This window comes from Arachis ipaensis, chromosome B4, assembly GCF_059453495.1.
Source record: "Arachis ipaensis isolate K30076 ecotype BB chromosome B4, ASM5945349v1, whole genome shotgun sequence".
Taxonomy (NCBI): domain Eukaryota; kingdom Viridiplantae; phylum Streptophyta; class Magnoliopsida; order Fabales; family Fabaceae; genus Arachis; species Arachis ipaensis.
The window spans coordinates 27,902,438-27,923,850 of record NC_142439.1 but is presented as its reverse complement, the minus strand read 5'-3'; the positions used below and the strand labels follow the sequence as shown (position 1 = coordinate 27,923,850).

General features: G+C 34.2%; 1 pseudogene; it reads left to right on the top strand.

Moving 5' to 3' along the window:
* The first annotated feature begins 9,653 nt into the window (after positions 1–9,653).
* On the top strand, positions 9,654–13,722 carry LOC148567015 (uncharacterized; annotated as a pseudogene).
* Positions 13,723–21,413: the final 7,691 nt, after the last annotated feature.

Here is a 21,413-nt window from a genome sequence, read left to right as displayed (position 1 = left end):
TCTGGCCTTGCATGGTACTCCCGGATGGTGACTTCCACACCTAGTACAAGCTTGATCATTCTGAGGCTGCTTCCCAAACCTTTTCCCTTGGGAGTTGTTGTTGTTGGGCCTCCTAAAAGAACCTCCCCTCTTGAAGGGCGGACCTCTAGGTGCAAAGCTCTTCCCTCGGTTTTGTGGAAATGATCCCTTGTGATTTTCTTTCTCAGTGGCTGCCCTCTTTACACACTCTTCAGCAACCCTACACTTGTTCACCAATTCGGAGAAAGTCCTAATCTCCATTGGTCCCACTGAACTGAAAATATCGCTCCGGAGTCCTCCTTCGTACTTAACACACTTCCATTCCTCATATTCCACCGGAGTCCTTTGACACATACGAGAGAATCTGAACAGCTCCTCAAACTTGTCAGTATACTCAGATACGGACATAGTACCCTGCTTCAGCTGCAACAATTCAAGCTCCTTGGCCGTCCTAGCAGAAGTCGGAAAGTACTTCTTATAGAACTCCTCTTGGAAGACATCCCAGGTGATATAATCATCACCCTGCTGCAGGAGGCGTCGGATACCCTGCCACCAATGCGACGCTTCACCAGTGAGCAAATAGGTAGCGAACTCCACACGCTGCCCTTCAGGTACCACCTGTGCTTGCAGTGCTCGTTCCATAGCCTGAAACCACGTATCGGCTTCAGTCGGGCTAGTAGTTCCCTTGAACTTAGGTGGATTAACCTTCAAAAAATTTGCCAGTGTCATCGGGCCCTGAACTCCACCTCCATCATTACCATGGTTATTCATCTGTTGACCAAGAGCCTCAGCAGTGGCTTGCATAGCAGCAGCCATGTCCTCCAACGCAGTCATAAAGTTCACCGGATTATTAGGGTTAGTCTCCGGCGCACGAGTATTATTACGACTCCTCCCCCACGGCCTCTACCGCGTCCACGAGGCGCCATCTGGTTCCTATACACACCAAACAATCGATATTAAGTTGATCAGTCTCAATATCGGAAGTTTAGTGCTTCAAAGTCCCAAATGCATGCTCATGAACGTTTATGCCAACTATATCAAGTAGATATACTAACAGCACATAACACACATACAGAGAATGCACAGAAGCATAGTCAGTCCATTCCTCAGGCTCTACAGGAACAAACTGCTCTGATACCATAATATAACACCCTACCATATAGAGACTTATGCTTAAGTCATAATTCAGAGATGGCAAGGTATTACGACCTCTAAAACAAAAATTTAGTACGTATAGTAGTATGAATGATTGATTATAACTAGGAGCCTTGTAGAAAAAGGGGTAGACAAAAACCGCAACTCGAAAGCGCAACACTCCGATCACTAACACAACGAGCAAAGGATAAGCTAACGCAAGATCGTATATATAAAGAGTATCAAAAATAGGAATATCAAGACTTAAAATCCGGCGGCGAAGATAACCGGTTCGAGCATAGCAATATATACATATAATAAAATAAGAAAACCCCAAAGGAAACCCAAAGGGACACAAATACAGAAAACCTATTCTCCAAAAATCCCCTTTAGAAGGAGTCGTCACAGTTTGTATTATTTAATGGAGATAAAAGTATCTAAACAAGATATATAACCCAAAACAGAGTCCCGAGAACAAAGGATCTTCGCTAATCCAGAAGTCTCCAGCATGCCTCAACGAGAAGCCTCGCGTCCTGCATCTGAAAACCACAAAATCCGCATGGGTGAGAACCAGAGGTCCCCAGCACGGTAACAGCTTCCACATATATAATACATAATAATAGAGGAAAGCCGAAGGCAATCCTAGAACTTCCTTCAGATAATATCAAAGCTTATAAACAAGCTAAACCGTAAGTGGCAACTGACTAAAGATTCTTCAGTCTAACTAATACTTCCCTTTCCAATTCCTTCAGACCTCCCAACCACCAGCAGGAGTATAATATAGCAAACACAGTTATATCAGACAAGAGATTTACAAATAGGAACAGATAAGGCATTTAGGCAATTAGCAAGTAATATGCAGTCAAATAGGCAATCTCAAACAATTCATGTAGTATGCTTATGATGCATGCCTGTCCCTAGTGGCTGATGATATCATCTGTCGGTTATAGAGCCAACCCGACAAGTCCTGGTCGCTAGCCATTGGACTGTCCCTCTGTCGTGCATCCCCAACTCGAGTTATACTCATCATAAACTTGATCATAATCATGATCCATATCCATCACCCTCACTGGTGAATATTTATCCATCACCATCACTGGTGAATATTTATGGGGGCGAGCTCATCCGGGCCTTTCACAGTGCCCGGTCACACTTACGACATTGGGTTAACAGAGCTTCGAGTCTCAACCTGGAGCACATGGTGGCTAGCCATTGCTACTACCCAGGGAAACCCTCATCTCCAATGGTGGAAGTGCCAACATTCACAATTCATTCAACAGCATATATGCATTTATACTTAGCCATAAACATGGCTCCGCCGCCACACGGCATAATCCAGCCATCCGGCTCACGGTTAAATCCATAACCAGCCAATTCATTAACAATTACGGCCATTCGGCCCATGGCATAACAAGCACTTCCACCGCCATCCTCCACATCTCACATAATCATCTTTGATCCTCATGGATCATTCATTTTTCCCTTGCTTCACTCGCAAGTTACCACATTCACTAGCCCTTTTCCTCATGCTAGGCATATCATAATGATTTAAGACATAAGTGGTGAGATTGGAGGCTTAGAAGTATGAAGTTTGGCTTTTAAAACTCAAAAATTAACTTTGGGATGAAAACAGGGCCACGCGTACGCGCACTCCACGCGCACGCGTGGATGATGCTTTCTCGAAGAACGGCGCATACGCGCCAAGTGCGCCTACGCGCGAGGGGTCATTCTGCTAAAAATTTTCTAAGTTAAAAGCTGCAGAATTCACAGATTCAACCCCCAATCTTCCGACGGTCATAACTCTCTCATTTTAAGTCATTTTTCACCCGTTCTTCGAACGGCATGGACATCCCGGATCCAATTTCATTTCTAAACAGAATTGGCACAAATCAAAGATCCGTAGTCCAAGTTATGTCCCGTCAAAGTATGCCCAAAAATCATATTTTCATTCAAAACCACAAAGTGCCATTTTCAAAACAAGCCACTTTCAACTCTTTTCAAAATCAATTAAAACATGCCAATTTCATCCCTTTTCTTTGAAATCAATCAAAGTGTACCAAATTCAACAACAAGCAATCCTCAACTCACGCATTGACATTTTACCAAAATTCTCAAAACTACCTCCAACCATTTTAACACTTCTCAATCAAAAGGCCAAAGGATAAACACAATATTATGTCATACATCCTTCTCATCCCAATTTCTAACAATATCAATTTTCAATCAACCATCATTATACATAATCATCATACTCACCAACAATATGGCACCACCCATCAATTCAACCTCAATCATTCATCAAGCATATATCACAACATGCATTTTCTCACATATCACACAATCAAGACATCAATATTCATAACCACACATATGATCACATCATATATCTCAACCATTCCACAACATCATCAATTCAATGCCTATCTTAAGGCCTCTAGCCTAAGTATTTCCTACCACATTACATATTAGATACGGGAAACCGAAACCATACCTTAGCCGATTTCCCAAGCTCAACCGGAGCACTTCCAAACCACTTTTCCTCAAGCTCTCAAGGTCTCAACACCTCCAAGAACAGATTTTATCACACAAAACCCTCTTCCAAGCTTTCCAAAATCACCAATCAAGCTCCAATATTCACATATACACAACCTAAGCCACAATCATCATACCCATACACAACATCTCAATGCCCAAACCTCATAGAACAATAAATTACACTAGGGTTGAAAATCTTACCACACCCAAGGTCCAAAGAGACAAGATTAACCTTCTCCTTCAAGAGAGTTGGGTCCTATAACATCAAAGAACCCAAAATCTCAACATTTTTACTCATGAAACTCGAAATCAAGGGCTGGAATTTCGAACAGTAAAACGTGGCTTACCTCAAGATTAATTGTATGGGTTTTGTAGAGCTCTCCACGGTGAACGCGTGGCCGCAAACGGAGCGGCAATCGGAGCTCTAGATCAAAAGTTATGGTGGTTTGAAGATCAAGTGAGAGATAGAACTTGAGAGAGTGTTCTTCCCTCCATGGCCTCCATTTCAGCGTGTTTAGTGTCTCAAATGAGGAGAGAGAGTGCTGAAAACTAGGGTTTTGGTTTAGTTTAGTTGGGCCAAGGGCCCACTTTGGGTCCGGTTGGCCCGGTTTGGCCCGTTCGGTCCAATCTTGGTCCGATTTCTATAAAATTGGTACCGAAATTCTCGTCTCAATTTCCTCTATCATATTAAGCCATAAAAATAACATTTTTGGCTTTCTAGAATAAATTCTCATTTATGGGTTAATTAGCCGTTAATTAACCGGATCTTACAAAAATCAGCTATTAAAATCAGCTATCAATATAGTTGTGTATAAATACATGTGTAGTTTGATTTATTTTTAATATATATTTATATTTTAACATGTATTATATACTGATAACTGACTTTGATAACTCATTTTAGTATATACGTAACATAATTCTTAAAAATATTATTGATGACTACTTAATAATTACAAATCATAAAAATTACTGATCCCTAACACTCATCAACAAAAAATACAAGAATTGCAGATAGTGGAATTTAGCAAATGGGACAAATTTAAATGTATTCTTCTTGCAACCTTATCTTTTACTGCTTTTTTTTTATTATATTGTTCTTATTATTATTATAATTATTATTTCACTTATATTATTGCTTTTATTGTTGCCATTAGTGTCATTATTATCGTTACTGTTATTATTATAATTAGTATTAGTGTAACACCCTAACTTTTAGCACCTCATGATCGTACTAAAAGTCCGAGTGCTACTTACCTCTAAACCTTTTTATTATATGTTATCTTTATTTAATATTGAGCCTTCGCGAATACGAACCGAAACTTTAATTAAGAAAACGAAAAGAGACTTTATTTTACGCCACTAAATCACAAAAGTATATATATTCACATAGTATTAAATACATAAACTTATTTCAAGGTTTCCAAAAACAAATCCTACCCCTCTAAAAACTCTAACTAACAAGGCGAGGGGAAAACAAATCCTAACAACTCAACTTATAAACATATTCCTCTGTGCTCCCGTAACTTGACAATGAGCCTTTGCACCTGTAGCTGAAAGGGGTGGAGATAGGGGGTAAGAACTGGGAAGTTCTTAGTAGGGTCGGGGTTAGAAGTTAAGTTCATTTTGCCATAATTAACCGACCGCAACTAACAACAAAACACTTATAAGCATGAATAATAAAAGAACTCAGAAGTCAATCAGTCATGCAGCACACACACACAATCACAGAGTTACATAGCACAGAGATATGCGCAAACAAGCATGATGCATGTCTATTCCTATCGGAGGTAATGAGCTCATTTGTCGGTTTCGACCCGCACCCGACGCAATCCGACTCGCAAGTCAGATAAGGCATTCCAGCGGCATAACCTCTGCAAGTTTCCACTTCTTGCAGGCGCTGATTCTCTAACTGAAGCATGTGCTACTTTCTCCTGAAAGCCGTTCCATACACACGAGCGTCCCCGCACAATCATTCAAAAACAAAGCCCACGGCTTAACACTTTCACATCGGCACCATAACTATTTACTTTCCGTCACCCTCTCGTGACCTTTCAATCATTCTCATAAGTACACGTGCCGATTTATCTTCTCTTTTTCTTTTAAAACTAAAACCACATCTTTATGCCATTCTCCAAAATCTTTAAAACAATTAATAATCCAAGCGACTCCAGCAGCAAAAACATTTCTTTAATAATTCAAAATCAGTTAATATATTTCTTAAAGCTTTTGAAAATTTCATTTCTTACTCCCAAAATAATCAAAGCATCCCAGCTAGTTGTTCATACATAACTGAATCAAAATCTCAAGCAAACAACAATAATTCAACAATAATTTAACATAAACTCATTCAAATTCAAGCAATAATCAATTAAATCAACATTCACTTATCAAACTCACATTTAATTATTATAAAGTTACCAAATCCTACCTCCATACGAAATCAAACTAACGGGACCTCCGGAGAAGTTTTCTGACCGAACTGCTGAAAGAAAAAACGTTAAGAATCGTCCGTGCCTCGTAGAACTCCAGTTGGCCAAGCTCAAGGGGTAGAAGAGCTACGTCACCGTCGATTTCCACCGGACAAAAATAATGCCAATGTGTAGAGGAGAAGAATACGAACACTTTTACCGGATTAGATTTTCTATTGGAGTTACGAATTTAAAGAAATCGAAAAAAGAAGATGTTGGAAGGTCACGGTCTCTCTCAAGAGTTACTCTCGGCTCTCTCTCTCTCTTTTTTGAAAGTTCAACTCGGTTATGAGCTGAAGAAAGAAGATCAGAGGATGATAGAAACATTGCATAAGGATATGTGTCAAAGGAGGGGTTTAGGTGTCATGTTTTCTTTCCTTTTCCTTTTCTCTTTCCTAATCCATTCGGTCATAATAAATGGCATTGGATGATAACTCATGATTAAGTGCCTTTGGTTAATAAGGGAAAGAGACATGTGTTATGTTTTATATATGTATACATATGGATATAAGCCATGCTTCTTATTTCTTTTCTTATGGCTTCATTCTTTCTTCCTTTGATTCCAAATGGTTCCGTGAATGATAAGAAAATATAGTAATATAACATAATATAGTAATTATAATAATAGAATAAAACTAAATAATAATAATAATAATAATAATAATAATAATAATAATCAATTTTTATTTTGTCTACTAAAATAATTTTTAATAAATAATTCAAACTAATAGAATAAGTTATAATCAAATTAAATTTTAATAATAATAAAATTCTATTTAATTATTTTTGTTAAAAATAATTTTCTTAAAAACAAAATTCAACAAATATAATAACTCATAAATAACTAATTATTTAATTTTCGAAAATTTGGGGTCTTACAATTAGTATTATTTTGATTATTAAAATTATCATTACTATTATTCTTATTATTATACTTATTAATGTTATTTGTAGCTACTCTCAATTTTAAAAATATAAATATAAATAAGTTATAATTTATTTTATAAAATTAGAATTTTTCATTTTTAAAAAATTATTTTTATTATCAGTAATTGAATTAATTTTATAATAATTTAAATTTAATTAAATCCATATTATTATTATTATTATTATTATTATTATTATTATTATTATTATTATTATTATTATTATTATTATTATTAAAAACATTAGATACAATTGTCACGAGTATTATATGTATTATGAATTTATATAGTTTTAAACCCTAGTATTATGTATTCATTATTGTTATTATATTCACTACGTTGTTATTATTATTATTATTATTATTATTATTATTATTATTATTATAAAGAATGGAAATCAAAGGCGGTTTATATTTTGGATTAAGTTACATATATATATTATCACTATCATTATGCATATATACATACATATAAATATATAATAATAATAAAGAAAGCCAAAGCGGCTTATAAGCCTTCATAAGTCATACGTGTGTTATACATACATATAAATATATAATAATAATAAAGAAAGCCAAAGCGGCTTATAAGCCTTCATAAGTCATACGTGTGTGTATATATATATATATATATGAACATCGTAAGAAAGAAAAAAAAAGAGAGAGAATAGCGTAACGAAGAGAAAAAGAAATAACGTAAATCCCTTCGAATTTTCGGCTTCGATTTCTTGCAATCCGTAACTCCAATAAAAAATTTAATCCGAAGACACAGACGATTTTGGACGTTTTCTTCTTCGATAGATCGGTCAGAAAACTTCTCCGGAGCTTTGAATATTTTGATTCCGTACGAAGGTATGGTTTTGGTTTCTCGTAGTTAATGTTTAATGTCACGTGAAAACTTAGGCTAGAAGACCTTAAGATAGGAATGAAATGAATGAATAATTGATGGATTGTGTATATGGTATAACATGTGAGGTTTAGCTGTTGTCAATAATTTGCTGTTGAAGTTAGTCGGTTTGGAAAAAGATTTAATATTGGTATTTGTTTGATTTTGAAATAATTTGTTACTGGAAATGATTTGAATAACTGAGAGGTGTTTGGTTGGATAGTTGGGACCCTTGAAGGGTGGCAGAAATTTGAGTCTTAGAGGAGATATTGCCAAAATTTCTATAAGAATTGGAGTTTTGATTTGAGGTATTATTTTAAAAGGGAAAGAGATTATTATGTGGCTTGTGTATTTGAGACTATTTATTGACCCTCTGTCGCAAGATGTGACCGGGCACTTTAACTCTCCGGATTTCCCCATGGGTATGCATATATATATAAATATTGAATATTATATTTGAGCTTGGAGTTCGTCTCCATGGAATACTATATTATTGAGCTTGGAGTTCATCTCCATGGAATACTATATTATTGAGTTTGGAGTGTGACTCCATTGAATATTATATTTGAGCTTGGAGTTTAACTCCATGGAATATTATTGAGCTTGGGGATGCGCGCACAGAGGGACTGTCCAATGGTTAACTACCAGGACATGTCGGGTTGGCTGTATAACCGACAGATGAGACTCATCAGCCATAGGACATGCATACATCATATGCATTTGTTTGTTTGCTTGAGTGTGCATTGTTTTGGTTTGCTTAACTGTTTAATTATGCTTATCCGCTACTTGTCCTACTTGCTGTAAATGCTTCTCTATCTGTGTTTTCCTTGCTTGAACTGTATGTGTATATTTTCAGAGAAATCCCTCTTGACGAAGGTGTGAGGGGAGAGGGTTGTTCCACCAGTGATCCGGAGGATTGGAGGCGACAGAAAGTGAAGTATTAAGTTAAAGTTAGATTCAGAACTAGAATACCTTAGATAACTTACCTAACTTTTGGTTTAGTTTATTTTATTTAAGAATGATTTTGAGTGTCGGAGTTCTAGGAATGCCTCTGGCTTTCCCGAGACCTTTTATATTAACTATGTGGGCACCTTTACCATACTGAGAACCTCCGGTTCTCATTCCATATTATGTTGTTGTTTTTCAGATGCAGGTCGAAAGGTATCTCATTAGGCGTCTGGACACCTGAAGCGAAGTGGTTACTGTGTTATTTTGTACCTTTGGCTTTCAATTCCTACTTTTATTACCTTACGTTTGATAGTTATAGTTTTCCTCACACGCAAGTTGTTCCGTTTTCGGAGCGTGGCGCTTTTCATTTTGCGATTTTGTTTTACCCATTTTTCAAGGCTCCTAGTCTATTATATTCTTTCTACTATTATAAGTATGTATTTTAATTTTTAGAAGTCGTAATACCTCGCCACTTCTATTTTACGACTTAAGCGTAAAGTTTTGGGTGGTAGGGTGTTACATTATGGTATCAGAGCAATTCGTTCCTGTAGAGCCTGAGGGATGGACTGATTATGCTTCTGGGCATACTCTGGGTGTGTGTATGTGCTATTAGGATATCTGATTGATATATGTGGCATAAATGTTCATGAGCATGCAACTGGAACTTGAAGCATTAAACTTGCGATATTGAGACTGATCAACTTAATATCACTTGTTTGGTGTGAACAGGGACCAAATGTCGTCTCGTGGATCCGAACGAGGTATTCAGAGAGGAAATCTCGTGGTTGAACCAATGCAAGGACGTCGAGGTGGAAACCCCAGTGCTAGTACAAGTAACGTAAGTCGATACTATAGGTCTATGACCCTTACTGACTTCTTCAAGAGTGGTCCACCCCGGTTTAACGGAAACGCCAATGTTCTGGAGGCTGATCAGTGATTCCGAGAAGTGGAGAGGTTTTTGTACACTCAGCACGTTCCTGAAGTACAGTCAGTGGAGATAGTGACTCATATGTTGGAGGGAGATGCTCAGAATTGGTGGCAAGAGTTGTGTCATACCTTGCAGGTGGAGTTAACGGATGTCCCTTGGAATAGATTTAAGACAGAGTTTTATGGTAAATATTTCTTGCATGCATTTCGCACTGCAAAGGAATTGGAATTAATGCAGATGAAGCAAAATGATATGTCCGTTGCTGACTATACTTGTGAATTCGATAATCTGTGTCGTTTCTCAAAAACTTGTCAAGAAAATCCAGCCGATTATGAGGAATGGAAGTGTGCTCAGTATGAGAAAGGACTAAGGAGAGATATCTTTAATTACGTGTATCCACAAAAGCTAACAAATTTCACTGAGTTAGTTAAGAAGAGCCAGCTCGCAGAGGATTGCTCCATGAAGTGGACACTGCTATAGGAAGGCTTTGGTGAGACTACTCCAGAGGAGCTGCGCAGGTACGGACTGGGAATGTGCTTTCGATGTGGAGCACCGGGACACATGTCTGGAGATTGTTCGCGTGGGAGAGCAGCAGATGCGAGTAGGGGTGTGCATGGGCCGGGTGAAACCGGGTTTGATGTGATCCAAACCCGGCCCGAAATATATACCGGGTCTATTTATTAGACCCGAAACCGACCCTAGACCCGATGAAACCTATACACTTTTGGGCCACGATTATACCGGGTAAAAACCGGGTGAAAACCGGGCCGTTAACATTACATTACCTTGATACCTTCTTATAAGCTAGCATGTGAAAATATCCAAATTTCCAAGACTCCAACCATTATTTGACATGGTAAAATTCACTTAGAAAAATATAACAAAAATCAACTATTCTTAAAATTAAAGCATAACCATAATCAATACTAATATTGTCTAATAACACTAAATATTTAAATCAATATAAATAACACATTATTATGCATTAGTCTAAAATCTTATGCATTTTAAACATAAAACATTAACTTATAGTCTTATAATAACTAATAACACAAGATATTAAGGTTTACAATACTTAAATTCCACATAAGAATAGTCATCATCCATCACTAATAACACAAAATATTAATTGTGTATGATGATCAGGCTACCGGGCCGACTTCGGGTGACCCGAGTCATGGCCCGGACCCGACCCAAAATAATGACCGGGTCTATTTTTGAGACCCTAACCCGACCCTAGACCCGGTGAAATCACACAAAAATAGTCCCTAAAATGTTCGGGACCGGGCTGGGCTGGGCCATGCACACCCCTAGATGCGAGTTGGCCATGACAGGATCGAGGTAAGTATGATACAGAATGCGTAGGACAGATTTGTTCTGTGTAGAGCTAGGACCCCGCTTTCATTTAGGTTACATAACCGGATATGGAAGTTTAGAACTGGAAAGACTGGACGTAGTTTTGGACTTGAATACGGACTAGGAATTTAGGCCGATAGAAATATCTCTTTGATAACCAGTTAGGTGCCGAGAGAAAAAGTAAGTTGTGATAGATTTAGTGTCAGAGGATGAACCAGTTTCGATAGTATTACATATGATGACACCATTAGAATCAGCAGAACTTAGGAGCTAGATGAAGCGAGTATTAGAAGCGATAAACCCGTCGTTCTAATACCAACCTGCCTTATAACTTTTCTGCATCGAATCTATCTTGTATCTTTCGTTTTGCATAGACTTTTAAGCTATGAGAATATCCTGGATTTGCAAACTAAGCATGTCAAATCTTTCTGTTTTTCTTTGACATGTTTAAGAAGGGAAGTTACGTTAGTATGAATCTTTTCTATTTTATATAAATTTTCGAGGGCGAAAATTTTTGTAAGGTGGGTAGAATGTAGCGACCCTCAATTTTAAAAATATAAATATAAATAAGTTATAATTTATTTTATAAAATTAAAATTCCTTATTTTTAGAAAATTATTTTTATTATCAGTAATTGAACTAATTTTATAATAATTTGAATTTAATCAAATTCATATTATTATTATTATTATTATTATTATTATTATTATTATTATTATTATTATTATTATAAATATTAGATACAATTGTCATGAGTATTATATGTATTATGAGTTTATATAGTTTTAAACCCTAGTATTATGTATTCATTATTGTTATTATATTCACTACGTTATTATTATTTTTACTATTATTACGTTTATTAGTATTATTATTATTATTACATGATCATCATTGCTATTGCTAGTATTATTATTACTATTATTAATTATAAAGGATGGAAATCAAAGGCAGTTTATATTTTGGATTAAGTTACATATATATTATCACTATCATTATGCATATATACAAATATATAATAATAAAAATAAAGAAAGCCAAGACGGCTTATAAGCCTTTATAAGTCATACGTGTGTGTATATATATATATATATATATATATATATATGAACATCGTAAGGAAGAAAAAAAAAGAGAGAGAATAGCATAACGAAGAGAAAAAGAAATAACGTAAATCCCTTCGAATTTTTGGCTTCGATTTCTTACAAACCGTAACTCCAATAAAAAATCTAATCCGAAGGCACAGACGATTTTGGACGTTTTCTTTTTCGATAGATCGGTCAGAAAGCTTCTCCGGAGCTTTGAATATTTTGATTCCGTACGAAGGTATGGTTTTGGTTTCTCGTAGTTAATGTTTAATGTCACGTGAAAACTTAGGCTAGAAGACCTTAAGATAGGAATGAAATGAATGAATAATTGATGGATTGTGTATATGGTATAAAATGTGAAGTTTAGCTATTGTCAATAATTTGCTGTTGAAGTTGGTCGGTTTGGAAAAAGATTTAATATTGGTATTTGTTTGATTTTGAAATAATTTGTTACTGGAAATGATTTGAATGACTGAGAGGTGTTTGGTTGGATAGTTGAGACCCTTGAAGGGTGGCAGAAATTTGAGTCTTAGAGGAGATATTGCCAAAATTTCTGTAAGAATTGGAGTTTTGATTTGAAGTATTATTTTAAAAGGGAAAGAGATTATTATGTGGCTTGTGTATTTGAGACTATTTATTGACCCTCTGTCGCAAGATGTGACCGGGCACTTTAACTCCCCGGATTCCCCCGTGAGTATGCATATATATATAAATATTGAATATTATATTTGAGCTTGGAGTTCGTCTCCATGGAATACTATATTATTGAGCTTGGAGTGTGACTCCATGGAATATTATATTTGAGCTTGGAGTTTAACTCCATGGAATATTATTGAGCTTGGGGATGCGCGCACAGAGGGACTGTCCAATGGTTAACTACCAAGACATGTCGGGTTGGCTATATAACCGACAGAAGAGACTCATCAGCCATAGGACAGGCATACATCATATGCATTTGTTTGTTTGCTTGAGTGTGCATTGTTTTGGTTTGCTTAACTGTTTAATTCTGCTTATCCGCTACTTGTCCTACTTGCTGTAAATGCTTCTCTATCTGTGTTTTCCTTGCTTGAACTGTATGTGTATGTTTTCTGAGAAATCCCTCTTGACGAAGGTGTGAGGGGAGATGGTTGTTCCACCAGTGATCCGGAGGATTGGAGGCGACAGAAAGTGAAGTATTAAGTTAAAGAAGATTCAGAACTAGAATACCTTAGATAACTTACCTAACTTTTGGTTTAGTTTATTTTATTTAAGAATGATTTTGAGTGTCAGAGTTCTAGGAATGCCTCTGTCTTTCCCGAGACCTTTTATATTAACTATGTGAGCACCTTTACCATACTGAGAACCTCCGGTTCTCATTCCATACTATGTTGTTGTTTTTCAGATACAGGTCGAAAGGTATCTCATTAGGCGTCTGGACACCTGAAGCGATATAACACCCGAATTTTTAAAATTAAATTTTACGCTTTGAATTTAAAAATAAAATTTAATTTAATTATGACTTATTCTATTATTTTAAATTATCTATCAGAAACTATATTGCGTCTAAATTGATTTTTATAATTATAATCATTATTATTATTATTATTATTATTATTATTATTATTATTATTATTATTATTATTTAGTTATATTTATTTGGCCGAAGCCTTTAAGAAATGAAGAAAGAAAATTTAAAGCTGATCTCATATGCATTATATATATATAAAACGTGGATTCATTCACAATATGAAAGCAAAATAAAGATGTGAAACGTGGAAGCATGCAAACATATATATGTATGGTAATGACATATGTACAGGGACGGATCCAAAAAATTTAGTGTGGAGGGGTCGAATTTTAGATAATTTTTTTTCATTTCATAAAAATAATTAACATATATTTATTAGAGTTGGTTTTTCAAAAAATTTATCAAAATATATATATAATTTTAATTTTTTTTACAATTTTATTTTTAATATGATAGTTACATAAAAAATATAACAATATCAATAGTACATTATAAAATTATAAAGTACCAATAATTTATAGCGTGTTTAGTTAAAAATAATCACATATCTTATTAATTAAAATTAATTCTTTTAAAAATTTTTAAAAATTTGAAAATAAATGATAAATTATTAATTATTTGAAAGACACAATACCTTTATAGAATACAAGATATAAGATATTTTTATAAAAGTTTTTCTTTCAACAACGTAAATTTAGAAGAAAAATAAGTATTTTTTATAAGAAAAGAATATCTAAAGTACATAATGTGATTACCAAAATATAACTACGCAAATAATTATTAATATAATAATATAAATTTTAAATATGTTAATATAAAATAAACAAATGATTTTTTTATATAAATATAGAAAATATTATATAAAAACTAATTTGAAAGTTACAAAGACTTGAGGGTATGATATTAAATTAGTTAAGTGAAAAATATTAGTGAATTAAATAATTAAGACATAAATCTATTACATAATAAAAAATAATACATATAAAAATACTAAATTATATAATATTTTTTATTTTTTTAAATACATATATCATATATAAATATAGTTTCTAAAAATTTTGGGGGCCGACACTACTCGCCCCCTCTAAGTCCGTCCCTGCATATATATATATATATATATATATATATATATATATATGACACCTAACCTACCTTATAAAAGCTAATTATCACCATCAGATTTAATCTTTTTCATTTTCTCTTCCCTCATCACCGAATCATACAAGAAAAAGAAAAGAAAGGACCGAGAGAGAGCAACCAAGAAACTTCCATGGAACCGTGACTTTCAACTCCAATTTTCTTGTGATCCGTAACTCCAATAAAAAATCTAATCCGGTAAAAGTGTTTCTATCTTCCTCCTCTACACGTTGGCATCATTTTTGTTCGATGGAGGTTGACGGTGACGTAGCTCCTCTTCCCCTTGAGTTCGGCCAACTGGATTTCTACGAGGCACAGATGATTTCTGACGCTTTCCTCTTCAGCAGCTCGGTCAGAAAGTTTTTCTAGAACTTTCGTTGATTTTAATTTCATACGGAGGTAGGGGGTTTGTTTTTAAAGTTAACTTTTTAATTTAGAATGCCTACAAAGTTAATTGGATAATTGCATTATATATATATATATATATATATATATATATATATATATATATAATAATAATAATAATAATAATAATAATAATAATAATAATAGTAATGATATTGAGTATGGATTATTGCTGTGAATGTGACTGGTTTGGTTGTTATGAGAGTTTAATTGGTCAAATTAAGCTTGGATTGAGGTTGTGAAAATGTGATTGTTGAGGAATAGGGAACCCGTAAGGGTGGTTTAGTCCGAATTTTAGAGAAAATGCCGCCGAAATTTTATAAAATCTGAGGTTTTATTTGAAAAGTTATTTTAAAAGATTTGGTTTTGGAAAATTAAATTATTTAAAATATATTTAGTTAAGAAAAGATTTATTCTATTTTAAAGTTTGATTTATTAAGAAAAATATAATGTTTTAAACCCAATCTTTTAAGGAGAGATTTTGTTTTAAATAAAGATTTGAGCTCGGTTTATTAAGAAAAAGAATCTCTGCCACAGGAGAGCAGAGAACAAGGATTTAAAGAATATATTAATTAATGAAGTGTCTGCCACAGGAGAGCAGATGTGACATTGTTTGGGCCTTAGTGCCAAATGTAAAGTGGGGACCCCCACACACTGAGAACTGTTTTCCAGATGTACGCTTATTGATTTGGAAAGTCACACTGATGCGGCCTAGCTGTACGACTTAAAGTCACACTGATGCGGCCTGGCCGTACGACTTATAAGCACACTGATGCATCTGGAAAACCATATCTGGGACTTGTGCTCGGGTAATGTCGGGAGCGGGTAGGCAACCGACACATGAGCTCATGGCCTGCGTTAGGGATAGACATGCATCATATTGATTGCGCATTTGCATTTGATTGCGCTTGCCTGTTTTATTACTTTGTGATTGTATTGTTTGTCTTGTTGTGACTTGCTTGTACATTGAATTGAATCTTTTGCTTGCACTATTTGTTTGTGAGTGTATTAAAGTGATTACGTGTTGACATTTGACTGAGGATTAACTATGTGGCTGAGAGACAGAAAATGTGACTAGTTTTATATTTAAAATTTGTTTTGAGTTTAGAAATTTAAAGAAAAGTAATTATTTATCTAAAGTAGAAATAAAAGTATTTCCAAAGGGTTAACAAAATAGTTTTATTGAGTAAAGTTAATTATTTGCATTAAATTCATTACTTTTACGGCATTCCCATTCCCTACTGAGAACGTGTGGTTTGTTCTCACCCCAAAATCTTCCACCCTTTCAGTGACACAGGTTCGAAGATTCAGTTAGAAGATGCAGACGACTAGTAGTTTTACTTGTGATTCCTGTTAATTTTATAGAGTTCCCTCGCCCTTGTTGCTTTAAGTTTTATTTTATCCAGAGGGATAGGTATTGTATTTGAGTTTTATATTAAATTCATTTGTATAGCATTTATTATTAATAATAATTGTGTGATTTTAATTACTACAAATAATTTTCTGGTATTTTCTTATAAACTGAAATGCGATATCGACCTAAAGGCTCAATATTAAATAGTAAATAAGGAGAACATGTTAGTAACTCCTTACTTTTGGTACGATCATGACGTGCTAAAGGTTAGGGTGTTACAAGCGAAGTGGTTACTGTGTTATTTTGTACCTTTGGCTTTCAATTTCTACTTTTATTACCTTACGTTTGATAGTTATAGTTTTCCTCACACGCAAGTTGTTCCGTTTTCGGAGCGTGGCGCTTTTTATTTTGCGATTTTGTTTTACCCATTTTTCAAGACTCTTAGTCTATTATATTATTTCTACTATTATAAGTATGTATTTTATTTTTTAGAAGTCGTAATACCTCGCCACCTCTATTTTACGACTTAAGCGTAAAGTTTTGGGTGGTAGGGTGTTACATTATTATCATAGTCCTTATTGTCAATATTACGATAATAATAGCCAATGAGTTATAGCTTAAATGGCATAGTGTCCCCATACTCAATTAAGAGGTTGCGGGTTCGAGTCTCCTATCTTTGATAAAAAAAAATATTACGACAATAATAATAATATTAGGTTATGGGCCTAACAAAAATGATCCTTAAAAGTCGAAACTGAAAACTGTAATTCTAAGCTGTAATTTGAATACGTATATTTAATTTTTTTCAATAAAGAATTATTAATTTTATTAGAATATAATTATTATTTTTATTATTGTTGTATATCTATCTATTTAGGCAATATATTTAGAGTGGCTTTTAATTAAGATTCTTAAAGAATTAATTTTCTTCTTACAATTAGTATTTTGTTCTGAAATAAAATTAATTATTATTTCATTACTCACTATTATTTACTATTACTTCATTCCTTATTTACTTGATAATTTTTTAAAATAACATAACCACGTCTTAACATTAATTTTAAGAAAACTAAAATAAAGACTTGTATAATTAGTTCATATTTTTTTATGCTATTAGACATTAAAAATTATAAAATACCATTTTACTTCATTTTAAATAACTAAAAGACCCTACATAAAACTTTTACAGGTTTAACTATGTTTGATTATATTATACATTATAATTTTAATTTGAGTATGAAAAGGCTAAAATTTCAATTTTATTACAAAAATGATAAAATATCCTTTAAGTATTAAAGTAAAAATACTAAATTATATATCTATTTTAATAGTCATATTTTTATATGTACTATTTATATATATAATTTAATAAATAAAATTTATTAATTTTCATCTTGGATTATTATATAATTTCATTAATTATTAAAATTATTCAATTATATTTATAAAATTTAAACTTTTAGAGGAGATTATGATTAACATATTATTGGTAAAAAAAGATGACTTGATGTGAATATTTTTTTATTCTTTATTATTTACATTAACTTTAGATAAAAAAAATTAGTTCTGACATATAATTGGAAAATTAAAATGCAATTAATAAGATAATTTTATCTAATCTAGATATAATGAAAAATAAGTCTTATAAACAGAGATTTTGTATAATAAGAAGAGTTAGATACAAAATTAATGATGTTTCTTAATTAAATGTCTCTAATTTATTCCATTACGATAATAATAATATATATTTTTGTCTAATTTAATTTACAATATTAGTCGTTCTATTCATAATTATATTATTATATAAGTTACAAAAATTATATTATTATATTGTAGTTTGTTGATATTTTCTATCATATATATTGTAATATCGAATTAATGTTATTAATAGTTATTGCATAATATATAAAAAAAATTAAACCTTTAAATACATAAGGATTAAATGTTCTAATTTACCATACTTTTTGGGATATACTTTTAAATACCATAGATAATGGTATGGTTTTATAAAGATTGAATGTTCTAATTATTTGAAAAACGTACCTTATTTTTAAATGTTAAAAACATAGTCTTTAATATAGAAAAATGTAGTCTTTGAGAATAAACAACATTTATATAGACATTTTTTAAAAAAACGTTTCTGAATCTTAAAAACGTAATTTTTGTTTAAGACATCATTTTTTTTTAATTTTAGCTACATTTTTTAAGTGTATCCGAATAAATTTTTTTTTTTTGTAATGCCACCACTAATGTAAAATCTAAGACCTTGTTTTCTAAAGATCCAATTTTTACTTTTCTATTATAGATAAATCCCTGTTTTATACACTTAGAACTCACAATAGATTGATGAAATGTACCAGCAAAAGGCATTACCATTGCTAGAAGGTATATGCAATTTGACTCCAGAGGATATATGATGGCAAAATAAAAAAAATAAAGGATTAAATATTTTTTTAACTTGAACGATTCTTACTAAATAAAAAGTGTTATATTTTTTTAATTAAATAAATTTTAATTATTTATTTATTATATTTTATATTAATAAGTTAATTTTTAAATTTATTATTTATGATTTATAATTTAAGATTTAAAATTAAAATTTAAAATATTAAATATAAGATATTTTTATTTTTATTTTTCTTTTTTCTTTACTTTTAATAACAAATTAATTTTTAAGAAGTGTTGCACTCTTTAATTTTTTTTGGAGCGCATTAGCATTCACCTTAAGCATTACTGAATTAAAAACTTTCACAATATTAAGTAGTGTAATATTTCAATCTTTTGGAGTATTATAGTTTTGTTCTTGATGATAAGGGAGTTGGTAATATCTGTTAGAGAATCAATATAATCAATTTAGATCAATTAGCATCGTGTATATTTATATAGCATATCTGTACATTAATTGTAGGATTCTATGTCTTTATTACTTTGATTCATTTAGCACCTATAAATACCCCTTGTATATTGTACCTCCACACACAACTAAATAATACACTTTTCATATTATTCTCTCAGTCTCTTGTTTCTAACATAGTATCAAGAGCTTAGGTTTTTTTTTTCAATGAATATTAGTTCATAGCCCCATTGTTTTTCCTTTCCGGCAGTGTTCTTTGGCCTCCTTTTTCGTTCTCTTTTCGACGCTTTGGTTCGTCACCCCCATAACCATCTTGTTCGTCTTGTCTCCGTGATTCCAACGCAACCAGAACCGCCGCCATCCGCCGCTAGACGCGCCTCCACGCGCCGCCAAAAGACGCTGTCACGACCAGGTTGCTCTTCCTTCCAACTTCCACCTGTGCCTCTTTGCTCGCCTTTTTCGACCTGTTTCCGACGCTTTGGTTCGTCACCTCCGGCACCGTTGTGATCCTCTCGTCGCCAGCTTTCCAACACCGCTGAGATCGCCGCCAGACGCCCCCGGACGCGCTGCCACGCGCCGCTGGAAGCTCGCTGTCCACCTCCATTGATCCTCCCCCGAGATGCTTCAGTAGCCGTTGGATCTTGCTGTTGATCCCACGATCCTGAAGCCGCCACGTGTCACGCCACCAGCCTTCCCTGCGACCCGCGCACCCGCTCCTGACCCGACCCGGCCCGCCCGTTGACTCGATTGCCACCTCGACGCCAGCTCGTCCTCCTCATCCTCTCACGGGCTGTCACGTGTTTCCGTTGCCTTGACGTGGCGCTGACGTCACTGCTGACGTGGCGCTGACGTGGCTGACAAGCGGGACCCTCCCTAAGGTTTTTTGGTGAGCTCTTTCCGATTCCGCGCTCCGTTTTCTCATTTTCTGCTTCGAAATTGCAGTTTTCTCTCCTCTCTTTGATTTGTGTGACTACTGTTATGGAAAAGTCGGATGTTTTTGTTGCCACAGACAGAAAGGATACATTCTGTCGAAACTGTAACCGTTTTGGGCACCTTTTCTCCGTCTGCCCCTCTGTTGAATGTCAGACATGCCACCAGAAAGGGCATATTAGCTACCATTGTTCACAGTTGCTCTGCCGTTATTGCAAGCTCTCGGGACATTTGATTACTACCTGCCCTACTCGTCCACCACGTCCTGCGCCTGCTTCTACTGTTGCTGCTACTACTGAACCTACCCCCTCTGCACCTTTCAACCCGTCTCCTGTCTCTCTATCTGATATTGCATCTCTTCTACAACATCTTCTCTCTGTTTCTGGTAATACTCCTGCTGTTTTATCAACCCCTCCAGGTGATTCTAAATGGTACTTTGACTCGGGTTGCTTTAATCACATGTCTCCGTTGTGTAATATTTTTTCGTCCATGTCTACAACTACAAATGGACCTTCTGTCAATACTGCAAATGGCTCCCTTTTGCACGCAACACACAAGGGTTCTATATCCCAGTCATCTCTTAATCTTCCAGATACTTACTACATTCCCAAATTACACTTCAATCTTATTTCTGTTGGTCAACTTGTTGATTTGGGTTTTGACATCACCTTTTCTATTTCTGGTTGTCGTGTACAGGATCCTCGGACGGGACAAATCATCGGGACTGGACGTAAGGTCGGAAGGTTGTTTGAACTCGAAAGTCTTCATATTCCTCCTGTACCAAATCTCTGTGCTGCTTCTTCTCCCTCTACCCTTCACTTATGGCATCAACGTCTTGCCCACACCTCCTTAGGAAAACTGCGTCCTCTTGTGTCTCAAGGTGTTTTAGGTCAGGTTCCAAATGAATCTTTTGATTGCATTTCTTGCCAAACTGCCA